General features: G+C 45.6%; 1 protein-coding gene across 2 annotated transcripts in view; it reads right to left on the reverse strand.

The window, feature by feature from the left end:
• Nucleotides 1-25,904, reverse strand: part of EGFR (epidermal growth factor receptor) — a 202,452-nt gene that overhangs the window by 176,219 nt on the left and 329 nt on the right. The window lies entirely within an intron of this gene.

Raw genomic sequence — 25,904 nt, forward strand, 5'->3', positions numbered from 1 at the left:
CTCTTTGACTCCAACTCTAACGTTTTACTAGCAGCAGGCCAGATCAAGAAATACACAATATATTTTCCATGTTAAAAATAGTCTGATGTAATGCATTAGATTTCTTTCTTTTCAGGATATTTTTGTAAAGGTTTTTTTTTTTCAAGATCACACTCATTTTTAATGTGTGTGTTTTTCGCCCACAACAATACTCCAGTAATGCATAATCTTCTAGCTTGAAATCTGCAGTAACCAAATGTTTGCGACGCTACCTCGGAGCTGGGTTTGCATAGCTAGGACAGGTAGCAGTCAGACCAGACCTGACGTGGGATGGGGAACACGGCAGCGAAAGGATCTGAGGGGGTATTTACACTCCACCACAGCTACCTCCACTTGACCTAGAAGAGAACTCGCTTTCCTTTTTGAGTGTCCTTGTGTCACTGCAAACCTGGTGTAATGGCCCCGCTATATTAGTAATTTTCATAAGATGCTCCAAAGATTTCCAGGAAATCAACTAGTTATAAATAAGTATACATCACAGGCAGATCTTTCGTAATTTTTTTCATGTGACTTGCCTAAAGAAGTCATTATTTTTTAATACCATTCAATAAACCAAGAAAAATAATTGTATTACTAATAAGACGTTGGTGATTACCCGGTTTCCCCGACTTCATTCTTTTTCGAGAAATATATTTATCAATGATTTCTTCCAAAGAAAGGAAATCGGTAGAGAGCAAGCCCAAGGACATTCCCAGAGGGGCTGCGGTAGCCAGCCCTTCCCCAGGATCACCTGGCAGCTAGCTGAGTGGACCTTTCTCAGTACTCAAGAGTGTTTCTCTGAAAGGTAAGGAATGGGCTCTCCCTTCATTTCTTAGAATTAAGCTTGTGCTTAAATACGCCTTCCTCCTTGAGTAGAGGAGAACATCAAAGGCAAATTAAATTCATAATTTGCCTAGAGGCTTATGCATTTCAATCTACTAATAATACCCAACCCTACAAAGAAATAAAGCAGTGACTTTTGTTTTGTTTTTGTTTCTTCCTACTCTATTTAAAGCCAATATTGGCACTTATTCTACAAGAAAGGCATCTTACGATAATATTTCTCTTGGTACACTTCCATTTTTTGGTTTGTGTTTCTAAAATGGGGATGGGGCAATCTGTGATGTGACAGCAAAAACCAGAACTGACATAAAAGAGTCAATGTTTTTTTAAGCCTATAAAAGTAAATGACTAAAAAACAAAATAAAAACCAACCCAACAAAAGTAAAGGACTCAAGCCCATGACCCAAGGGGTAGAAATGGAGATACTTTTAAAGTTCCGACAAAACCAGGCAGTCTCACTGCACGTTCCACCTGTAGAACGATTATACTATTTAGAGCTTTGCTGTCCAACAGCAATCTAATGGAGCCATGTGCCCCTGGCATAAAGTAAGTTTTTCTAGTAGCCACATTAATGAAAAGGGAAAAAAGACACAGGTGAGATTAATTTCAATAATCCATGCTATCTTACTCCATGTACCCAAAATACTTTGATGTGCCATGAATTCTTAAAAAGCTTTGAGACTTTTTTTTACGTTCTTTTGCCTCTTCTAAGCCTTTGAAATCCAGTGAGTATGTTTCCCTTGGAGCACATCTCAGTTTGGACTGGTCACATCTCAAGGGCCCGGTAGCGTCCGGTGGAGCGGCACAGCTGTGGTATCGGAGGGCGCTGAGCTATAAACCACAGCAGCAGTAGCATCGATAAAATGGCTAATATTTACTGAGCGCTTTCCACTGCTTGGCTTAGGTCGCAATGGCCCCAGGCCTTGGGTGCCATTGTTGTTGGCATTTGACAGGTGAGGAAACTGAGGCACCAAGGGTGCAGGATCCCCCACCATATCATGTGGGCCTTAAGTGGCCATGTGACTCTGGGACCCCAAGAATCCACAGGGAAGACAATCTAGAACTCTCTGGACTTTTCTATTAATGCTGTAAGGTAACCCCTTCTTTTGATAGATGAGAAGACTGGTGTCTTTTTAGTGGGATAAGACATATCTTATACAAACTCAAATTAAGTTCAGTAAGTTATTTAGCTGGGTCTACAGTCACACTAAATTTGATTAAAATATGTCTAATTTACTTTCAAATATTCCCAGTTTTGTTCTCTAAAGAAGTTATTTATACAGAGAACAATTTCATTACATTCATTACGGAAGCCCTGGGAGATGCAGACACCTGGTGAAGGCACAGCAGCTCTCCGAATCCCACACAGATCTGAACTCATCCACTCGCCAGGCCCCGGCGTTTGCAGCCAGGCCCTGGGACTGTTGTGCTTGACGACACTCGTTTCCCACAGACAAGCGCTACGGAAATCGGGCTCCTGCCAGGTTTTTCAGGTTGGCCTCCTTTTCCAGGAGGACCCTTAGGCAACCTGCCCTGTCCCAAATGCGGGGAACACCCGCAGGCCTCCCGCTCCACAGGCAGAGTCTGGAGACACCCTTCAGGCTGCACCCAAAGCCTGGAGACTTCCCGCAGGAGGAGGGCCCAGCTGCCTCCCTGTCTGTCCTCAACGCCTGCCGTGGTGAAGGCTTCCCCTGGGTAGAAGGTGCAGTGATCCAAACTCCAGTGCAAATAATGTGATTGAAAGCACCGTAAAGCAGAAAGGGGTTACTCAATCACCCTTAAACACATTTTCACCCTTGGGCTGACTGCTGACAAAAGAAGAAACAGGCAGTGGATGTGGCTCAAGTGGTTAAGCGCCAGCTTCCGACTTGGGAGGTCCCGGGTTTGGTTCCCGGTACCTCCTAAAAATATATAAAAACAAACAGCAAGTAAACAGACGAGGGAACAACTCAGGGGAGCTGATGTGGCTCAGTGGTTGAGCGCCACCTTCCTACAAACAAGATCCCTAGTGCAATCCCCAGTCCTCCGTAACTCAAAAAAAAAAAGAAGAAATATTTCAGAAAGGAGCAGCTGCCTTCTCTCCATGACAAAGCTGGCCTAGAGCAAGCTGGCTCTTCCTCTGGCTCAGAGAAGTTGTATGGTGAAGATTTCTTTACCTAATGGCTCTCTTGCCTTGCCAGGAGTGGGGAAAGAAAGGAAGGAAGGAAAAAGGAAAGTGCATGCTCTGTGTTAGATTTATGTTGCTTCTACAACAGCGAGAGCCCATTTCTAACTGCAGGGCTGCCCTGATTCCTTTTCATGGGTGGGTGAAAGAGGTGACTTCACTGGCTCTGGCTTTCACTGGGTAAGCATTCAGCTTGGACACGCTGGTGCAGGTGAGGCTGGAATGTTGGCTGAAGCGCGACCCGTCGGAATGCCAAGCCTCACAGTGCTGCTGCAGTTCTGGGCGCAGAGAAGGCTCAGGCAAAGGAATAATTAACTCCAGAGCCAGAGGAACGGAGCACGAGAGCGGGTTCTAATGAGAAGCTGGAGAAGGGTGGTGTGAGCTGAGTGCGGGTTTCTCAGCCTCGCGCCCGAGGGGCTGGCCTGGGGACCACTCTGCATTGTGGTGGTGTGGCACTGTGCGACGTCCGACCGCAGCCCTGCACCTTCTCACCAGATGCCAGCAGCTGTCCCGAGCGTGGCGACCAAAAGATCGCTCCAGACCTTGCCAAATGCCCCGCGGAGAACCAGTGGTCCAGATCCACGTATGGAAATGCCACCTTGATGCATGGCTCAGGGCCTCGGCTGCGTTTGTGGTTTTTTTTTTTTGGAACTTTGCGACAGGTTTTCATTGTTTGCTTTGTATCTCTTACAATGTTTGAAACCTAAAGAAATACATTTTCTCTTCAAGTTTGGGTGGTGTCTACACAGCACTTGTCTGGACTCAGCACAGGCAACGCCGTGGCTTCTCGGCCTGGGGGCAGTGTCTTCGTAGAAGGCTCTCCTTGTGTGAGTCTGAAGGACAAGTCCCCTTCCGTCTGAAATAGGTGGGTGTAAAGGAATCGAGGACTGTACTTCACATCTTAAAGGACGCTGGTATGTCATGACAGGGGGTGACACCTTTAAATGCGAGATTGCATTTTAAAAACCAACGGATGTTCTCACATAGCTTCTGCCCCTGGAAAAGTCACTTGCAACGCAAACTTCCATTTCCAGAGGTGAAACAAGAAAGAACAATTGGTGAAATCCTATGTGCAATCCTCATCTCCCGCCTTTATATGCTGCAACAGAGTCTGACCCGCCATTGTTATTTCATTTAGAGATTTCTTTCAATCCCCTGTATTTGGTTTGATGATTCAAAATATTATGTCTTCCTAGGTTCCTTAAGCGCCTACAGAGAGTGGCTCACGCTAATCCCCTCTGTAAAGGAGAGGCTCCCATCCATGCCACATGGGCACCTGGAGGGAAACAGGAAATGGGCAAGTCTTGCAATCGTTTGCTGAGTGTTGTTTTTTCCTTAACTTACGGTACATGGGGTATGAACCACAGAATTAAGTAGGCTTTGCCTTCCTTGTCTGTGAAATTCAATTTTATTTAATTAAATAAGTCCTCTTGAGGAGTGCCTGTGGTTTTCACATCCTCATGCCAGGCTCTGGGTAAATAAGTATGGACAGAAAGGAGAGGAGTTTTGTCTCTTGTCCTTAATGAATAACCACCAGTTATTTGACTTTCACAGCACACGGTGTGCAGCAAGTTCACTTGTTTCTTGAGGCTAGCGGTTCATAGTTATTCCCAAATTAAAGGAAAGTCAAACTTATGTTTTCCCTCTGGTGTAATATTTAATGATTGTCATGGTCTCAAATGGCCATTTATTATGCACTTAAAACCATTTTAGCACATTTTATGCCCAAATAGTTTTCTTTTCATTACCAAGGAGATCCTGAGGATCACATATTACTCTGAACTGCTGATAATTTCTACTAATTTTAATTACAAAGTGAAAGAAAACATAAAAGAATAAGAAATCTATACCCCTGGGTTTTTAGGATGATGAGGAGTACCACGTATAATTCTTAGAGTCTTCTAAATGAAGAGACCTAATCGTAATTGCAGGAAGGTATGCTTCTTCTTAGTAAGAAATCAATTTTACTCCAGCTATTAGTGCCTTAAAATACTTTTAAACCAATGTATGTTCTCTATATGAGAGATGAATCCTCCGGAAAGTAAAATAAGAAAACACTTGTTATAAACCTACGTTTTCAGAGAAGGCCTACATAACTCCTTTAGATGTGGCTGTTTTTCTAGGTACACCAAAGTTAAGTAATAATGAAGTCCAAATAGAAAATTTATGAATTAAGATCTTTTTTTTAAAGATTTATTTCTCTCCCCTCCCCCACCCCACCCCAGCTGTCTGTTCTGTGTCCATTTGCTGCGTCTTCTTTGTCCACTTCTGTTGTTGTCAGCGGCATGGGAATCTGTGTTTCTTTTCGTTGCGTCATCTTGTTGTGCCAGCTCTCCGTGTGTGTGGCACCATTCCTGGGCAGGCTGCACTTTCTTTCACGCTGGGCGGCTCTCCTTATGGGGTGCACTCCTTGCGTGTGGGGCTCCCCTACACAGGGACACCCCTGCGTGGCACGGCACTCCTTGCGCGGATCAGCACTGTGCATGGGCCAGCTCCACACGGGTCAAGGAGGCCCGGGGTTTGAACTGTGGACCTCCCACGTGGTAGACGGATGCCCTAACCACTGAGCCAAGTCCACCGCCCATAAGATCATTACAGTCTAATCATTTCCTGGTTTCAGCAAAGTCTGTTCATTTTTTTTTTTTTTTAAAAATATACTGATGCTTGGCAGTGAATGAAAATGTGCTAGAATTTCAGAAGTTTATTTGAAATCGAATGATTCTTTCCATTGCATTCAGTCAGTTCACTTATTTAGTATCTACTATGTACAAAGCCCACTGCTGGGAGCTACGGGCTTAATGAATTCTATAGCTCCTTTTCGCATGGAGTTTATGATCTAGTAAGGGAGCACGCTGATCAGAACACAAATAATGCAAATGCAATTTTGAGTGTCATAAAAGAAGAGCAAAGTGTCCTGGCTCTTTCCATATTTTCATATACAACTTCTACCACAATTAATGACCACAACAGCATGTGCACATTGTTAAAGCACTTATCCTTCACAACAGAGGCACAAACTGAAGTCATTGAGTCCTCTCCTAAATCTTGAGGTTTCTAAGACTGCCAGATGTCCCTGTTTCCATTGCAAGATCCCAGTTAGGGCTCCAAAGACCAATCGCAAGTATAGAGAAATCACGACAAAGCAAAATCATGGCATTTTATGCTCTTCAGATTCAGCAAAAATAATATATCCATTAAATGGTACATTTCTTTTGAAGATTTTAGAAGACTGGAAAAGGCAGCTGAAAACCCGCAAGGCTCAGTACAAGTCCTTGTTACAGGCCAGTGACTCCTCTGTGGTTTGACCCTGCCACAGGGACCCATCTAATTTGGGAAAAGACCATCAAGTGTCAGGGTTGGTGTCGCTGAAGGAAGAGTCCAGTCGAGCTACAGACATCATTTAGGCACGGCTAATCTATTCTCAGGGGAGTAACACATCTTCTGATAGGGCTTCAGCAGCCGTCTTCACCTGATACTCACAGAGTTGATGGTGGAGTTCTAAATGTTCCAACGACCTCTTACCCAGTTAAGAGTAAAGTGTACACAAAGGTTAACAAATTTCTCATGCTCCTATAAACAAGATCAGATAAACACCCAGTGCCTATTTAATGTTAACCTGAGATTTTCTGGGAAAAGGAATGCTGTCACAAAAACACAGTAGTTCAGAAACCACGTTTTATAACTAGATACTGAAAAACAGAAACAAAGTCTCTCTTTAGTTACATAATAAATCGATGATGAAAGAAGAGTTTAGGAAAGCACTTTTTAAATAGTTTGAATCACCTCTGCAATAAAAAATAGCAATGAGAACAATAAATTGCAAAGTTCTAATTCACCATTTGCATTTACCAGTTTCTCTCTGATGGAAAAAAGAATCAAATAGGGGGCTGATATAATTATGCAGCCACTCCAAGCCCACCTTTTCTTGTTAATTATCTCTGAATTCTACTCGACTTTAGCTGTGGGTCTCAGGACTAATATTTCTTTGGTGAAATGCAGGATATATATATGGTAGCCCCTCCAGAAAGTTTATAGACAGTATTGTCATCTAGGCGCAATCCACTTTTCAGATTTTCCCTAGGAAAAAAATCATATTTCTGACCTCCACAAGGCTGGATTCACAGCTTTGCTGCAGACAACTCAGGCACCCCTGCCATAAAATTTTCCAATAAGCAAATTTCCCTGTGGGAGGAAGATACGAGGTATACAGAGCTGGCCCTAATGTATACTAAAGCATGTTTAAAAACAATCGCTTAACTCTGACACTCTCAGAGAATTCTGAATAGCATTTTGCTGATGTACAGCTGGATGTTCTTGTGGGATTTTAAAGACTTCATGCACTGGCACATGAAAAGAGGAATGCTGTGTACATCCCTCAACTGCTTCCAGAAAAGTCGGAAGAATTCCTGTTCTGTCGCCAGTGTGACTTAGGAGAAGAGTCACGTGCCAGGGTTCAGGGAACAGAAAGGCATCGTGCACCAAGAGCTCACAGGAGACCCAGAGCCCCTCCACTTCCAATCACTTGGAAACAGTCCTTTGTTGGCCTGTCCACTGGGACCCCTCACTGTATGCTCCCTTTCAGCCACTACGACAGCAGAGAATAAGGAAAAACCAGGATGCAGAGAATGCATTGCTCTTCTTATTTTTCACACTTTTTATATTAAAGTTAATAGGTCACAAAGAACATTACATTAAAAAACATTAAAAAAACAAAAAACTTAAGAGGCTCCCATATACCCTGCTCCCCACCTCCCACCCATCATTTTTGTAAATTGTACTTTTTTTGAAGATACATCCATCACACAAAAAATGTTACATTAAAAAACATAAGAGGTTCCCATCTACCCCCCCACACTCCTCCCACCCCACAACCTCCTCCATCACTGTGGCACACTCAGCGCAAAGAGATGTGACGTGGGGCTGCTTGGGACTTGGAGTTGTCCTGCAGGATGCTGCAGGGTCAGATGCGCGACTCTGTATGTCCTGCCATAACCCACCGAATGGACCGGGGGAGCGTGTGAGCTGCAGGGTGACTGCTCTCTATGCGCTGCTTCTTACGCGCCTGTGTGCTCCTGCACTCACAGGCCCTCACTCTCTAGGGGGAAGCCCTGCCTCGGGGTCGCCAGCCAGTGACAGCCCAGGCTCCCAGCACCTGCAGGGCCAGGGGCTCTCCTCAGCAGCGAGCCCCGCGTTGCTCATCCGAAGTGGTCTGAAAGGACCACGCCTCCCTCCTCGTGCCTTCTGCCTGCCTTTTGTCACCCCCAAATGCTCTTCCCCAGGCCAGCCTCGAGAGGCGGCTATGGCCCCTGCGAGGTCCTTTCCGCCGTCCAGTGCCCTCAGCTGCTTTGATTCTTTGGGCTGCCACCCTCCTCACCAGCTCTCTGCCCTTCGCACCTGCCGTCTAGTTCCCCTGCAAGCTTGGCACCATAGCTCAACTGGAAATCCTTTCCTTCCGCAACCTGAACGTCGCCCAAGCATTTAATGAGCAGCTCATACAAATCCACACGGATACCCTAACGAAAAGCTGAACGAGACAGCCTGCCTTTCGCCTCTCGAAGCCTCCTGGCAATGATTCTCAGATTCAAATATCGGGCGGCCCCTTTCACAGAAATCATTTTCACAGGACCCAATTTGAGAATCTGACTGTGGGATGAAGTTTAAAAGTTACAAAAATGTCTCACAAAAATATCCTTTTGAGGAGCGGGTGTAGCTCTGTGGTTGAGCTCCTGCTTCACACGGGTTCAAGCCCTGGTACCTCTTAAAAAAACACCATTATGAGATTTCTGCTCCTGGCCATTCGAGAGCACGTGGTACTGGACTTGCCTTCCCGCTGTAAACAACCATAAAACTGAGCAAAATATCTGTGGCAACTGTTTTCAGGCTACGGACGGGAGGCAGCACAGGGTTGGGACATGTGGGTAACAATACAAAAATAGAGCTTTTATATGATGATACAAGTGACTTTAAAAGAATAGCTTGGAGAGCTGGGGTTTCTCACTCAGACACCCACCTGTAAATGACAATTGTGGGTTTTTTGGACTATAAAATGGTTCATTCTGTATATAAGGTCAAAGAATTCAGATTTTCCTTGACATGAATAAACAAAATAAAAGAAAATTATTTAACTTTCTCAGACACATCCCCAAGAGGACAGAGGTGGCGCAGCAGTTTGAGAAAACTATATTAGAGTGGTGTCAGAATTCGCCCGCCACTTAATAACGTCCTTGAGGGCAGGCACCACATTCCTATGTTTATTCTAGAAGCAAGCACAGTAGGTGCTCAAGAAAAGGTCGTCATGTAAACAAATGTACCTCCAGTGTGACCAGAAGTATCCAGCAGCAGTGCCCGCCACGGTCTTCCACTGTCCCAGTTTTCCTTCCATCATACATTGCTTCCACCCGCTGCCTTGCTGATATCGTCAGCCTCAAGCCAGCAGCCCTCAGATGGGCCCACGTGTGCCAGGTGGGCGCAAGAGGGTGTTCCCGGGAACGTGGGCACACCGGGCCCATTTACTGGTCACCTTCCATCTGTGCTCTTTCCTAAAACGGACCTGCCTGGACTTTGGGCTCCCAGTTTCCCTTTCCCACTCCCCTTGCCCAGCCACCCTTCAGCTTGTCAAATTTAAGGCCCACCTGCCCACCCGTCTTTAATCTTACCTTTTTCAGGCTCCAGGATAGACCCTCCCGGGGTCACACAACCATGTCTGAGAGCGCACGGCGCCTGCCCCAAGTTTCTCCCAGGGCTGCGGCTACAAACTGCCACAACCTGGTGTCTTCGAACGACAGAGATTTGCTTTCTCCCAGCTCTGGAGAGCCCACCATCGAGGTGGGGGCGGCAGGTCCTGCAGCCTGCGGGCGATCCGTTCCGGTCCCTCCCCGCCGCGCCGGCGCCCCTCAGCTCGCAGCCCCAGCGCTCCCATCTCCGCCCTCTGTCCTCACGGGGTCTGCAAACTTCCCTGTCTTGTGAGGACCCCAGGCCGAGTGGACTGGGGCCACCCCAGCCCGGTCTGGCCTCATGGGAACTAATCACATCTTCAAAGACCCTACATTCCAATAAGGCCCATTCGCAGGAATGGGGTTTGGAACCGGGACAGACCTTTTGGGGGGAAGCAATTCGACTGCTTGACCACCGACAGGAGATAGCTTTGGTGGGAAATACTGAAACCAAAGGTGGCATCTCATCCAAGCTATCGGTTCACGCCAAATCCCCACCCCAGCTTCCCAGCGATTTATCAGGCTATCCGCCCCAGACTCAGCCCTCAGAGCTGGCACGGGCCCCTGAGAAAGACAGCCACACGTTTGGGGCTTTGTTGTTGTTGTTTTGTTCTTTAATTAGAAAAAGGAAGATGGAGGCTCTCTGGCAGAAAGTAAAGCTGAGTTTGGCTACCAGCTTTGACAATGAGGACCAGCTTGACCAAAGAACTGCAGCTAGCTATTAAGCTCATGGTGACCACTTCTAGACGCCAACTTAGAAATGTGTGAAAAGGCACAGACTTTCAGAACTCGTGTAGGCCTGTTGTGCGTCCAGAGGCTGCAATCCCTTCTACTGCATCACCCTGGTCAAGAGATCAGCAGGGAAGCGAGGCCGTTCTCGGTAATTATTCTAATGAAATCGCGTGTGTGGAAGGCCTGGGAGAAGGCTGTGCAGAGCTTTCCAAGCCAGGTCACCACCAGCTTCCCACACGTGCATTTCCGGGCACCTGTGGCGCTCATTTCAGTGTTGACGTTTTCACAGCCCCCGTTTGACTCAGTGCTCGCTCTAGGGAATGAGGAGAAATGCCTGGGATTCTGGACGACAGGCCCCTTGCCGCCGACACTACATCTGCCGCCCTTGTCACCGCGACCTGAGAGCTCTGGGAAGACAGTACTCTGTGAATATTTAATGCATGCCTGTTGGGTTGAACTACACTGAAAAATGAAAAAGGAAAAATGGATTCTGTCAAATTATACCCATCTATTAAAATAAACTGCCCCTGCTGGTAACGCAAAGTAGTTCATGGCTGTCTAACAGAATATGTGTAAGAAGCAGGGTTCAGAAATACTTGGAGAGCTGGAAGGCTCTGGAAACTCCCACAAGAGGCTCTGTGGTGCGTGCCTGCATTTGCGGCGTGAGCTGGGGAGCTGGCCCTCGCGTGGCATTGTCTGTCTCTTCTTTTCCTCTGAGTTGGTCTGAACAAGTCCCCACGAAGAGCCTGATACTGGGAGGAAGACGGGGATGGGAGCCTTGGTTACCCCCAAAATGACACTATTTCTGCAAAGGTTCAGCCACTGATTAAGAGCTATAAAAAGAGGAGACTTCCTTTAGATGATCTTTTACACGTAAAGGAGCAGGAGTATGCTACTTTGTGGCTACCCTTCTCCAAGTACTATTTTTAAAAGAATTTATACTTAACTGTGTAAATTGAAGTTGTAATAGTTAGGGGAGTCTCAGTCTGAGTTTCGTAGCTCTTCTAGCTACTTACACCGAAAGAAAGAACAGATGCATTGCACTGAAGATCCTGAGTTTCCTAACAGAAGTCTGGGCTTTCTCTGCAGTTTTCCCACCTTCTCTACCTGGTAGCTGCGAGTTCAGGAGCACCCATATGCAGTTAAAAAATTATTATGGTAGAACATACATTTAGAAAAGTGTACAACCCCAAAGTGTGCAGCACCATGGATTTTTCACCAAATGAATACATCCGTGTAACCGGCACCTCAGTCAAGAAGTTGACATCACTAGCATTTCAGAAGAGCTTCATATAGGGCACCGATACTTAAAGATGGCAGAAAGTAAGTAAACGTAGGGTAAATACATGGATATACACACAAACTAACCAACTTGTGACTTTAACAAAATATCAGTGTAGCACATACAAATTAATCCAAAAGTATGAAAAGGTGTTTGGTGTGTCCTATCTATCAATCTACTGATCCACTGATCTATCTATCTAATACGCTTACCTCGCCACTTCTTCAGCTATCTACCCATCTATCTGTCCATCTCTCCCTTCTCTTCCCTTTTCCTCCTTCTGCTTTCATGGCCTCCAAATCATTAAGACAAAAAAATTCACTTTTAAAAAAGTGGCTTATTAAAAAACTGTGAAAGGTTATGATTTCTAAAATGTAATCTTGCTAGCTAAGTAAAGTACTTTTGACCTAGTTTAATAATAGATAAAAATGTCAAAACTAAATATGTAAAGTTTTATTATTAAGATGTTACCATTGCAGCTTTCTTCCAATCTATGGTTATTTCAAAATAAAAAGTTAAACTACAACAATAACGAAACACTTTGCTATTACAGCAAACCATTATTTGGGTTTCTATAAGGTAGTCAGTGGTTTTGTTTTTTCAGTGTAATTTTCTAACTGCAACAACAATGAAAATGTATTCTTAACTTAACAATTAAAATAAAGAAATATTCTTGGGAAAAAGTAAGATCAGAATATTAAACCCTAACAATTACTATTCTAAAATGTGTTTCAAAAGTGAAGAACTTAATATTTAAAACCATTTTCTAGAGGACTTTCAGCCAATAACTTCTTTTCTTAATTCTTCCTTCCTAATGGACCACACATTTTTTCTCCCCTTCTAACATTGTTTTAAAAAATGCTAACCATAAAGGTAATATTCAAAGAAAATAAAACATTTTGCCTCCCCTAAGGCTTACAGGTTGGGAGCTTTCTGTCTTTTATATTTTTTACTGGAATGCTACCAAATATATTACATCACCACTATTGGGCTGTTGTGACTTCCGACATCTCAAGGATGGCTAAAACTTGCACAGAAGTGAGACCACCCTTCAAACCACTTGCAAATCAAATATCAAATAAATCCTCTTGCTGTTTTACACAACTATGTCATTAGCAATGTCTCGGAAATAAATAATCATCTCAGAACTGTTAGTTTTCCATTCTTGGTGCTTCTTTCAGCAAAAGCAATTTATTTTTACTCACAGCTGTAAAACAACTTTAAAAATAACTTTTATATGCTGCTGGTAGCAAATAGCAAGATTCTAGCATATGTTAATTCATCACCAGCCTGTTAGCCTGAAAATTAGAAAACAATGAGAACTACACGAAAAGATATATATGAAAATATATATAGTTGGTGTATTTTTATGTTTCCAGTAACCTCAGGCCTTCCTAATATCAGTGAGGAGAAGAGATGAGGAAGCCTGAGGACGTCCTGAAGGTGGAGGCCCTGGGTACAAGAGGGGAGAGGCTGAACCGCTATCACCAGTGCATTAAGCCAGATCCAAAGAGCTTAATCAACTGCAGATCAAATAATAATTGAAAGGGAATGAAGACCCAGGTTTTTCTCTCTTCATGACACTGAACCATAGCTGAAAAGGGCCCGTGTTCCATGCATGGTGTGTATGCCTTCCCTCTTGCTGAGATGGTCTTTTCCAAAGGCAGCCAGGGCCCACTAAGACATAAAGATCAGTCTCTTTGGAAATGTCCATGGTTATCACTGCCATGTCTGGTTTAGTGATGGTGGATGAGAAGGCATGAGCAGGAGCAAACCAACAAAAAATACAATCTCCACTGCAGCCATAACAGAAGTCCAAATAGGAAAACAGCACAGGGCACAAGAATAAGTCATCAGGGCTATACAACGACATGAGGAACATTTAAAGGGCTTTCCCAGGGCTATGCAGGAAAAAAAGAATTCTTTGGCGGGAAAGTAGGACCCACTGTGGAAAGAAAGAGGCGGTTGCTTGGATGTGCTCTGGGAGTTCTGCCGTGAAGGGTGTCTTGGTTTGCCGGGGCTGCTATGACAAATACCACACAAATAACAAGCACTTATTGACTCCTTACTTTGAGGATAGGAGAAATCTAAAAATCAAGGCATGGCAAGACCAAGTGCTCTTCCTGAAGACTGGTATCTGGGCTAGTTTGTTGGCACCCTTGGGTTCCTCAACTTCCTGTCAGATGGTCAAGCCCTCTCCTTTCTTTTCTGGGTTCTCACAGACTTTCTCTTTCTGTGACTTCTAGAGTCTCCTGATTAGGCCTCCAGCAATCCCAATTAAGGTCCATCCTGGTTCAGTCCTCCATACTTTAAACTTGAGGAATAACATCTTCGGAAGGTCCTCTTTACAATGGGTTCACCCACGGGGACACGGATTGAGATGAAGAACATGTGTTTGTTGGAGAACATACTTCAACCTACCAAGGGGGGGCAAGAGATGGTCCCCAAAGAGATAAGCTGATAGGAGGCTGAAGCGGGGCTGCGCCTACCTCCTGGCTGGGTCCGGGGACATCTAGGGCAGAAGCCGGTAGCTCTTGAGAGCTCAGCACCCCAGGTCAGATCCACGTCCCTGCTGCCCCTTCCTGGTATGTAAACTTGCTAACCCTCATCTCTAACCTGGGTCCTGGAGTTTCTTGTGGGGATCGAAGGTCCTAGTTGCTCTATCAAGCACTTAACGGAATGTGTCCCAGGGAAGGGCAGTCCGTACCATACTCTGCAGGAGCCAACTCATTTAACCCTCCTGGCCACCTGCTGCCGTTAGCACTGTTGCTATCCTCGTTTTATAGAAAAGGAAACTGAGACTCACGGCAGGGACACAATTTGACCAACGTCACCCTGCAGCCAAGGTGGAGCCTGGGTTCAATTCCAGAAAGTAAGTGTGACTCCAGACACTGGTCCCATGTCACATCACAGCACAGCACCTCCCTGATGGGGGAGGGTCAGTAAATAATATATATACACCACAGAGCAGCACCAGAGATTTTGGGGGATACGTTTATCATTTTATTTTATTTATAGTCATCCTAGGTGCACATTTTGTTTTCCCTACTTACAACAAATTGAGTATCAAATAGATGCTAGTGATAGGATAGCTAGCATATTTTCTAGAATAAAAAACTCTCATCCATAGGACGTTAATGGGTGATTAACCCTAGAATCATAGGTCCAATACATTCTTTAGCCTATTAAAATAACTTTCAGATTGGGGAAATTATTCATAGATGTGATAATTTTGGACAAGCTTAAAACTAGGGGAAGTTTGCAAACAACTCCCTAGTGGCAGAGACCTTTGTTTTAAGAGCAAAGTTCTTCTGAGAACTCTGAAAACTTTGCACAGATGGCTTATTTTTGGACCTTGACTTCGTGAGTGCCCTCTCCCTCACAAACATCAGTTCCTGGCTAAGGAAGTTCCCCTGGTGTCCCCTTCCTTTCCTTGAGTCAAGAAACTGCTGAAAGTTTCCCTATTTTTTATAAATGGCACCTACACTGTATTCTGTATTCTCTTTGGGAGAACCAATTCTATACCAAATAGCAGGCATGGATAAATGGTAAATGACCAGAAGCATCTGGAGTGAAACAACAACATATATAGTATGGAGAACCATGTTTCAATGCCAGCGCCAGCTTAAACAGCCATAGAAACAAAGGGTCATGTATCTTTGGACTCAGAGTGTGCCACACTGTAAGCACATCCTGCTAATTTATGTTGTGATTCATATTCCTACCTGAATGTCAGAACAAATCAAGACCACACCAGGGTTCTGCGTGCTACAGATTTGAAGGCTCTGTACAAGCGTGTGCAGGTGAAACTCTACTCAGAGTATGAAACTTCAGTAGATCAAACATTTTTTTTGAAAGGCAGATGCATCTTCTGACATAACTTTTTTTTTCCTTAGAGGCCCATGAAACCTCTACCCAGGTCTGCTAAGTTGCTTTCCCAAGCAGAAAGGGATTCGAACTACTCATCCTCATTCCATTCCAAGGATGATGCTACTAAGTTGGTATGTTTGATGTCTCATTTCAGAGTCACCTGGTATTAATTAATTACTGTCTGTTCTTTTAAAACGACACTTGAACTTCGCCTGGGCCTCTCGTGGTTTGGCAGGACAGCTTTGGAGCTGCACACATGACGATCCTAAGATCAGCACTGCTATTACAGCACGTGGTACCTCGAGGTACCTTTAAGTAGAAGTCAGCCTCGTACAGACTGCTCAGGAGTCACCGAGCCTGTCGACCTGCTACTAGGCGAGGGACACCTGCATGTGGCTCACTCTTGTTCACCTGTGCTAACCATGTCTTTCCTCACCACCTAGACGAGAGAACACAGCACTGCACCTGGAGAAAAAAATGTCCAACTTCCCCCTAAAATGAACACAACCAAGGAACCTTACTAATCTTTTCCTTCCCTGGCAAAAAACCAAACCACAATGAAACAGAAAATTGCAAAAGTAGAACACACTATGGCCAACTGTGCTGTCCTGGCACCCCGATTTCATGGGTTCCATTAGTGTGGTTCAGGCCTTCGAGTCATGACTACTTATTTTCCTAGCCTTAGTTTGAATATTTTCTTTTTGCAACTGGGCAACATTGTGAATATGTAGTAGGCATTGCCCAACAATTCTAAAAGCCTACCTTTTTTAGCCAAGACTTGAAGAACAATGCCAAGGAATGAGGGAGGCTCGACTGCCCAAGCCATGTGCCCACCTGGGATCTTTCTCATCCGACTGCCTCAACCAGGCACATCGCTAGGTTTGCATTTGCACAAGGAGTAATCTGTCGGAGCCAGCTAAAGTGAAGTGAAAAAATGAGCAGCTCGTCTGACTCTTTATGTTGCCCTCACTTTATCAAATTGTTCAATTTTCTGTTCTTCTTTGGCTGAGTAGGCTCTTGTGGCTTTAAGGTGAAATGGCACAACTTTTGCCTCAATAATTTCTGCAAGACTTGGAGGCCCAGTTGCCAAAGCTGACCATAAGCATGACCTGAAATCAGTACTCCACCTGCCTATCTGCTGGAAGGACTTACTTATTCAATAAGAGATGCATCACTTCAGGCTCTAAAAATCAGTATCTTCTCTTAGTAAATTCTCTAATCCCGCAGTACATCAATTGTAGCAGAAGATCAATTTCTCAGCTCAGATATGGGACTTTTTCCTATTTCACATTATAGTTAAGAAAAGATAAATAGACTCAGGGGAAATATTTACTGGAGTACTGAAAAACTTTCACTATGGAGGAAATAGACAATAATAAAATAGCTCCTTCCTTCCTTACTGGAGGAAAATGAATGCTGCTATATTTTGAAATTTCTATTGGGAAAAAGTATATTACAATCTATGAGAGATCTATTCATGGATACATTTCACATTTCATTCATTCAACTAACTGAGCTCCCCAGAACTTTGATGTGTGTGATAATTTCTCCTAAATAGTCGTAGCTTCCAATTATAACCCCAAGTAACTAGAAGGGCTCCTTATAAATAATGTGAAATAGAAAATGCGCAACCCTGGAATACCACACACTCTTCTATAGGTTTGTCTCTTTTAGTAATAGCTGTGAACTCATCCTAATGAGTTTAAGTGAATGCTTTCAGTTAAATTATAGAAATGACTCTCTACAGGTCTGTGTAAGCACATGACTGCATTTTGCCACTGGCACTGCTAACTGACCAAACTGCTAAATCCAGTTGCTTTCTCCCCTCGTCTCTTTCTTTCAGTGTTTCTAAGACTGGCACGTTTACAGAAACTTATGACACAACCTCAAGAAGTCATACTTCTGTCTAAAGTAAATGTTGTGAAGGCTCACAAATTCATCATCCTATGTCTTATGCACTGGGCAGTTGTAATACATATATAAAATGTTTAGCTCACAAAGAAAAACAAGAAAGACTTCATGAGAAGAGGAAAAGTGGGAATGGAACCAAAGTGGAACAGAATAGGCAGAAATTGTGGGGGCATTAGGTATAAGAAACAGAAACATAATGGAAATTTTTCAGGAATACTTTGTATTCATCTATATATTCACAAGTAGGACTAAACGTGATAGAAGGTGAAGATGGCTGAAAACCAGTGGAGTCTCGAAGGCAGGCATGTAGAGAGCTCTTGGGAACATTTGGACTCTGCTCTGGGAGACAGTGCCTGGCAGGAAAGCACATGGGAGCCTAAATTCTGATTAGCCCAGTGACGTGGGCAAGTCACAGAATCTCTCTAGTCTGGTTCCCTCCCCTTCAAAGGTGGAGTATTCTCACAATCTCCTGGGGGTGGGTAGGAGGCTCAGAGAGATGGGTGTTAAGGCATTGTGTAAACTGTAAAGTGCTGCACAAATGCAAGATAGGACAGTACACTTACTGACATGTTTAACTACATATATTGTGTGTATTTTGGTTTGCTACTAATTTCATTAATGTTTTCAGCTGGAAGGAGACTTGGAATCACCTAGTTTCTTTTATGGAGGTGAAAAGTGGGAGAGTGGACTCTAACCTGTTTTTTCTTTCCATTGTGATTAACAACAGATTATAGAAAAGGCATACATTAAGTCATGCAGTAAGAAAAATTCCCCTAGCAACAACGCTTATTGAAGGATACATGTATATGCATATTTTATTAAAAATAATCATAAGCACTGAGTGTCCGACACTTTTTAGCTTTAAAAAATTATATAGTATAAATCTGCAGTCATTCATCAGAACTTCTCATTTCTAAGTTTTTCTCTGTGAAGGCTAACTCAAAACAGCTTGCAAAGAAAGATGAGAGAAAACATTTGGCAATACAGTATTCTCATAAATACAGTCCATGCATAGAGACTACTAAAACACCAGGGGAACAAAAGGCAGTAGAGAAAAGAAATAAAAAAGTATCTATAAGGATGAGGTTTATGATTTACTATTAACTTTGTAGCAAATCAAAGCCAAGAACAAGTTCTGAGAGCATCACATCCAAAAGCTCCTTAAAATCATACCTTAGACACCAACTGGTGATACAGTAATTCTCCAATGACCACCTTTTTATTTTTCTGTTACTAATTTGGACTTAATCAAAAGTGGGTAAAACTGGAGGTCCTGCAATATTTTTCCTTTTTCCTATAAAAGAGATGTTAATTATTTAACATTCTAATTTATATTAAAAGTCTTTAGTTTAAAAATGCAGTTGGAGGCATTAGATACTAGCATGAATTTAAAAACAAGTTTTTTTTTTCTAATTTATCTTGCTAAGTGCAACTTTAACCATTTATAATGGTTTATGGGGTATGAGAATGAACCAGTAGGTATTGTGTAAACACAGAGAAGCCCCTGTAGTGAGCCTGAACCCAGCTGCAGCGTTCAGGCATTCAGTATTTGCTGGTAACCAGGTTTCTCACATTTAAAAATCATTTTGAAAAACTTTTTGAAAATCCTGCTGAAAATGATCAGACATTCTCAGAGTACCCTTGTCTGCCCTTAAGAACCTACACAAATTCAATAAAGTGTTTGTTTTTATTCCAGACACTAAAATGGCAAAGATGACAATTTTTCACATACAAATGTCAATTTGTCATATCAAAGAGACCATAAGCAATGCACCGATTTTCTCTAAAACCTGGAGTAAAAGAAAGGGATTTTAATAAGTGGTCAAGATGATATAACATATAAGGAAATAGAACTGCTAAAGCAATTAGGACAGTGCCTTGCAGGCTACACATGTATCTAGCAGTACAAGCAGCAGGCATCACATTCTGCCTTCAAACCTAAATTCTCTATAAATGCTCCTAAAACAACAGCCGTCAAACGCAGTCCTCAGCCCCGTTTCCTTTTACATAAATGCATAAGGACAGACGGTCACACCAAGAGCCGTCTTTTATCCTTTACTTGTAGCTACTGTTTGTTTCCAAACGATCTCTGCAAATAAACAGGTAATTTTGTGCAGTTTTCAACAGCGAGTCAGGAAATAGATGTCTTCTAATTCACAAGCTGCCCTGGCTCAATTAACTTGAAAGACAGTTTCTGAGTTCAGTGCAACTCAGCAAGTGTCTATTGCGTCGGAAATTATGCAGCCCTTTTGCTTCCTTTCTCTCTTTGCTTTCTGTGGCAAGAGTTAAATAAAGGATGTGAAATAGTCTTTTTGCTTATTCGAAACAAGTTTTGGGGACAAGTCATACAATTGGGGAGAATAGTAACATTACCAATTATAATCCAGACTCTAGTTCAATTCTTCGCATCTGGTGGGTGCTTAAATTTTGTTTGCTTTGGTAAATGTAAAATATGTCACCTCTGAGGCACACTTTTGACATTTTCAGTTTCTTCATTGTCATTTAGAGAAACAAAGCAGGACATCCTAAAACCTTAGCAACTCCTCTAAGACACTCCTGCTGATGGAGATCACCCTAAGGCGAGGCTTGATGAGTGAGCACAGGTACAAGTATTTTTTCATTCTTTTCCTTCGGTTGAGTTCCTGAATCTGCTCAGGTGACCCTGAGATACAGCAAAGGCTGAAAGAGCCACTGTTTGTGTTGTGGTGGTTTCTAATCTCCTAGTCTTTCAGATTCAATCAGTAATATGCAAACTGAGCAATCTTCTGCCCCCTTAATTAAGAAATAGGAGGATTCCCACTGAGGATTTGCAGCATATGCACGTATTATCGCTCCCAGCCAGGATACAGCACAATCTATCATTTATCAGTTGTTGTTGTTTTTCTCTTTCAACTTGCTGTCTAGCCCAGAAAGAAGCTGGCTCAGTATGGGTGGCGACAGGGCGCTCCAGACGGGCAGGGACAGCAGGTGGTGGCAAAAGAGGTATGGGCTGTCCAGAGCCAGGGACAAGGTCTCCAATTCTCCAGTTGCCGTACCTAATAAAATGGCATCTCAACGTCACACTACTCGACTGTATGTTTTACTGCCTCCTGGACTTCCCCACCCGGGCACTTCAAATTCAACAGGTCTAACAGCTGGCTTCCTGTAGGCCGCCCTCCCTCGGCCCCGCCCCCATCTCACAATGAAATCTGCTCCTCCAGCCTCTGAACCCAGGCAGGGTCCCCCAGCTTCCAGGCCCCGGAAGCTGAGTGCCCCGGGACACGTCCCGTCCCGGCTCCTGGCTTCCTCCTGCCTCCTTCCTCCCTGCCGTCAGCCGGGGCCACCTGCCCTGCAGCCGCCCCGCTCCTGCGTCATTGCCTCTCTCTTACCTGTACCAGTCACCTCCTTCCCATCCCCACCGCCGCCCCCGCACTGCTGCTGGGCGCATCTTTCCAAACCTCCAAACACGTCATGCCAGTTCCTAACCGGAACCACGGCTCTGACTCCCCACCTCCCGCAGCCTAAGATGCGAAGCCACGGTCAGGACAGGGGCGTGCTCTGTGAGCTGTGGCCGCACCATTCACCCCGACTGCCGGGACTCAGAACGGGGCTCCTGCCGCTCCTTCCCCAAGGCCCCCCTGCTGCCCTTTGCAGGCTCAGACGAGCACGCCCTCGTCCCCTCGTTCCCTCTCCAGGTAGAACTCAAAGCAAGGCGTGGGCCAAAGGGCTCCCTCGCCTGTGCAGGGTCTCACCGTTGCTGGGACAATGTTCACACTTATTATCTCTGCGTCTGTTCCCCAAGGTGACCACAGGGCACTTAGGACAAGTACTGACTGAACCATCCCTACACCTGGAAACCCGGACGAAAGAGTGCAAACCCCTGACCACCGCTTGAACAGAAAGAAAACGAAAAGCAAATTAAGCCCACATTTTAGTAGGTACCAATACTTGCCTTTACACTTGAAGGACAAGCAATAGTCATTGATACCTTGACTTATTCACACTCAATCAGAACCCTGTGAAGAAGTAGGCAATGTCGGCCCATTCTGGCAGGGTGCAGTTGCAGGTGTGCCCAGGACTGCCCAAGACATTCTCGTCTAACCAGGAGTCTGCTAAATTGCAAGTCGAGGCTTCTGTTGATAAGAAGTTCCTGCCATCTTCAGAGTTTTTCCCTGAGAACCCATCAGAATGAGCTATAATTTGGAGCAAAGAAGGAAATTCTATCCTCCCCAATCTAACTTTCACAGACTGCTTTCTGAAGCAAGCTGCTGAAATTTGGTAGAAATAAAATTTATTCCTATGCATATGGTTATATGCAATTCACAGATGTTCCGTCAACAGGACATGGCACTGGATGTGGTGCTTCAAGTCTGGAGACCAGTGCTGAACTTCTAAACTGCCTTCCCCCGCCCCTCCAGCTGACTCAGGAGTTTTCTAGTTAGCCGAGTCCAGTGTGCCTCTCTACATGCATCAAAGTGAAAAAATTCAGCCAAACTGGTTGTTTGACTAAGTCTCAAAGCCTGGATGCTTGCCCAAATTCAAATGAACGGGCATGGACCAGTGGCCGGGTGGCAGACGACCTTGAGGTGTTGTCCAAAGTGCCAACTGCTGAACTTTTCTTAGGAAAAAAAAACAGCCTTTTAGGAGGCAAGTGAGAAAGCAGGGGTGGGCACAAGTATGATGTAAAATGGGAATGGCCTCTGAGAACATGCTAAGATTTACACTGTTTAGCAGGAACTGATGGTTCAAGAATAACCAGTAATAATTAACTGAGACTACAAACATGTCACACCATAGTTGCAAATGCAGATAAGCGCCAGAAGAAAGTAAAATGGAATGAGGTCAGCAGGTCTGGGAAGCAGAAGCTATGGTTTTTAAAATTGCATTTCGTGGAAACAATGCATAGGGTGAGCCAAACTGTACAGCTTCGAGCTCTTCTCTAAACATGCCTCTATTAATAAAACCTATCCTTAAAGAGACCTGTGTCTACAGTGCTTACTAAATCAGAATTAAACCATGCATAGACAACTTGCACAGCAAGCCGCACGGCCGTCAGCAAATCTTTTGCAAGGGCCGATGACTTTGTAGGTGGGTCCCTCACCAGCTGAACGTTCTCAATTCCTACCCCAGCTCTGTTTCTGGGCTTGGGGGTCCCTTCCCTTAATCCTCCGCTGCCTTGAATGCGGGAGTTGGTTTGCTGCTCCCATCAAAAAGGTTTCAGACACTTGTGCTTGTCCTGGAGCTTGGCTCAAAGGAAAAATAAGTATTTTCTTTTCAACAGGGCAGAATGCTTCATCTTCACCGACACTACCCTTAAAAACATTTCAAAACATGTTGGTGCTGTCACATGGACAAAGTCTAACTATGCAGTACAATGCCTCTGCCAACGTGATTCTTCAAACTTCGAGTAAGAAATTTTGAAAAAAAGTATGGATTATGAAACTAAATAAACAAAGCCAGAAGTGACTGTTGAAAGCCTATTGGAGGGTGTAGCTCAGAGGCTGAGCACTGGTTCCTTCCCCAGTACCTTCTAAAAAAAAGCCGATTGGAGGTATGGGCAAGCTTTACACACCAATGCGGATAAACCAGAAGACTTACAGGACTTCTGGATTGATAAGCAATGTATTCATCATATTTAATTAGCAGCTCAGAGATCACACTTCTAGAAGCAACAGCAGAAGTTGAAACACGTCACGCCCTTCCCTCCTCTCTCCCTCATCAGTGCCTCATGGTTGGCTGGCACATACTCTGCACCCAATAGTATTGATGGAACTCTAAAGCGTCACTCCAAAGTGGAGTAAGAAGACCGGCCAGGGCTGGGCTTCCTTAGATCTGTTCTGAGGAAGAGTAGGAAGTGTGGTGGTCTGAAAGGTACTATTCAAAAGCCCTAGTTTTGTTTCTCTTTAGTACAGCTCTGGGACCCGGCTCAGAACGTCCTCAGGGCAGGCTTGTTTCTGCAGGGCTCCTGGGGTTGAGAATGCCTGCACTCCTAGGAGCTCCTCGAGAGCAGCACCTTCGCCTCTCCACTTTGCGGGAGCCAGGGGCTTGCTCAACATGCTTCCAGCAAGCTCCATGGTCACTGCTGGATGCGGTAACTGAGCTGCCTCCATAAAAGGCGGCCGGAGCAACTACTGGGTAACTGAGCAGAAGTCTGGACCAGGGAACAAACAGACATTTGTTTCAAGTCTCAGGCAAGGGACCCATGTTAATGAACCCGGTCCCTGCTCCTTTTCCTCCCCCTTCCCACACCTGACTTCCCACACACCTGACCTGGTTCTGCAAAACCAGAATTCACACCAAGCAGTGGAATTTAATGGTTGAGGGAGGGCTCCTGCAGACTGCAGGTCTGAGTCTGAAGTCTAGTTCACCCTCCTGCTAGCTGTAGGTAAGTCAATTTACTTATCCGTGCCTCAGTTTCCCCATAGATAATGAGAGTGCCCACTCCCTATGCTTGATGCGAGAGTCACAAAAGCACTTAAAACAGTGTCTGATAGTACTTAGCTGCTCATACTTAGCAACAAGTATGGAAAATGTCGTATCTTAGAAGCAAACCAAAGGAAAAAACCTCAGAAACTAGTAAGTCTTCTGGAACAAAACTGACAGAGTTTGATTTTTATGGGCCTCTGTATGCTTTGTGGAAGAATTCCCCTCATGTTATTAATAATCTGCCCCTTAAAATCTAGTTGTTTTACATTACTAACAGAATGACATTGGTTTCCTACGCTTGCAGTTTCAGCCATGAGCATCTTGTTTCAAGTGAACGTACTACAAACAGGCAAATTAAGTGGCATTTATGTTTTCTTCAGAAACAAACACCCAAGCACTCATGGCAGTGTGGACAGGAGACCCTCAGAGGGCTAGGAGGATGCCTGAGGCCTGGGGGCACCGTGAGTTTAATCTGAAGTAAGGACAGGAGTTCTGGGAGCACAGCTGGCGATGCCACCTGCCCAGAGGACCGTCCCGCCGGTGCTGGCTCAGGTGGTGATGCAGGCTTCCCGCCGGCGCCCTCGGAGAAAGACAACTCCCTTCCTAGCCAACACACCCCTCCCCTTGGGCCTCCCTCAAGTCCAGGTGTTCCCAAGGACACCTTCGAATTGGCAGGTAATGCTTCCGGAGACTTTACTGGAGGAGTCATCCTCTGTGCCCGTGGCTCCCTCCCATTAGTCACCGGAGGAGCCTGTGAAACCTCTGCCCGGCAATTAGATCAGAATATCTGGGAGGGGGACCCTGACTTAGTTTGGTGGGTTTGTTTTTTGCCTTTGTTTCCGATCCCAAGTTTGGGAACCCTTGCTCTACGGATCCATGACTTTGCCCCTCCCTCCACGACGGCACTGGCTCACACTCCACCCCAGCTCCCTATGCCAGGGACATCGACAGCATGTGCAGACCTGACTTTTGGAACACTGGCTCCCCAGTTTTGAAATTGCGTAATTAAACCTTCTGAGGCATGTTGTGTGTCAAGTGGGTTTATGGCGCGCAGTCACGAAGCCAGACTCTCATGTCTGGTCTGGGCTTGAGGCACATATGGACCATGGACACAGATGTGTTATTTTTTTTGAATTTAAGTATACTAGTTTGGTTGGCCCAATGTCAACTTCTTAAAAAAAAAAAAAGAAAAGAAAGAAAAAAAAGAAACCTCCAAAAGAGAAAACGCTGATGTTGAGAGGGCTGGTTTCCTATGCGCCTTCCTTTGGAAAGTCAATGGGGGCTCAGGGATTAGGCCCCCGGGCGGCGCGGCACCAGCGCGGCTGCCGGCGAGATGCCAGTGAGACCCCACCGAGGGGCTGCCCAGGCGGGGGCATCCCTTGGGGGACCTCAGAAAGCCACCCCCGAGAGAGGCACCCCGGGGCGGGGCGGCTGCGGGGGGCCCCACCCTGTTCCCGGGGTGGACGCACCTTGCCGGGCGGGAGCCTGGCTCCGGGCAGCACCTGGCTGCGCGCCCACCGCCGACCTCGGCCCCCTTCAGGCAGAGCAGGAAGCCGAGCCCGAGCTCGCGTCGTCGCAGGGAGTGACACGGGAGCCTCGTCCCGGCCGGGCTGGAGGGCCACGAGGCCCAGAGCCGGGCCGGCGTCGCGCGGGCCACGGCCGGTGCCTGGGGTCGGCGCGGGAGGCCGCCCGCCCGGGCGAGGCCGAGAGGCGGGGCGGCTTCCGCGGGCCCTGCTCAGCTCTGCGGAGCCCCGCGGCCCGGCGGGCGGGCCACCGGGGGCGGGCGGCGCGGTGCCCGCACGTGCGGCTCGCCCGGGAGCGCAGCTGCCCGGCGCCCCGCTCTCCGGCGCACGTCGGCCTCCCGGCGCCCGCCCAGCGCGGGCAGGCGGCGAAGTCGCCAAAGAAAGTTGCGCGCCCCGGGGCGCCCGCAGCTCCTCGGCCGGCGCAGGAACCGGGCGTCCAGGGC

Source organism: Dasypus novemcinctus, chromosome 5 (genome assembly GCF_030445035.2).
Source record: "Dasypus novemcinctus isolate mDasNov1 chromosome 5, mDasNov1.1.hap2, whole genome shotgun sequence".
Lineage (NCBI taxonomy): Eukaryota > Metazoa > Chordata > Mammalia > Cingulata > Dasypodidae > Dasypus > Dasypus novemcinctus.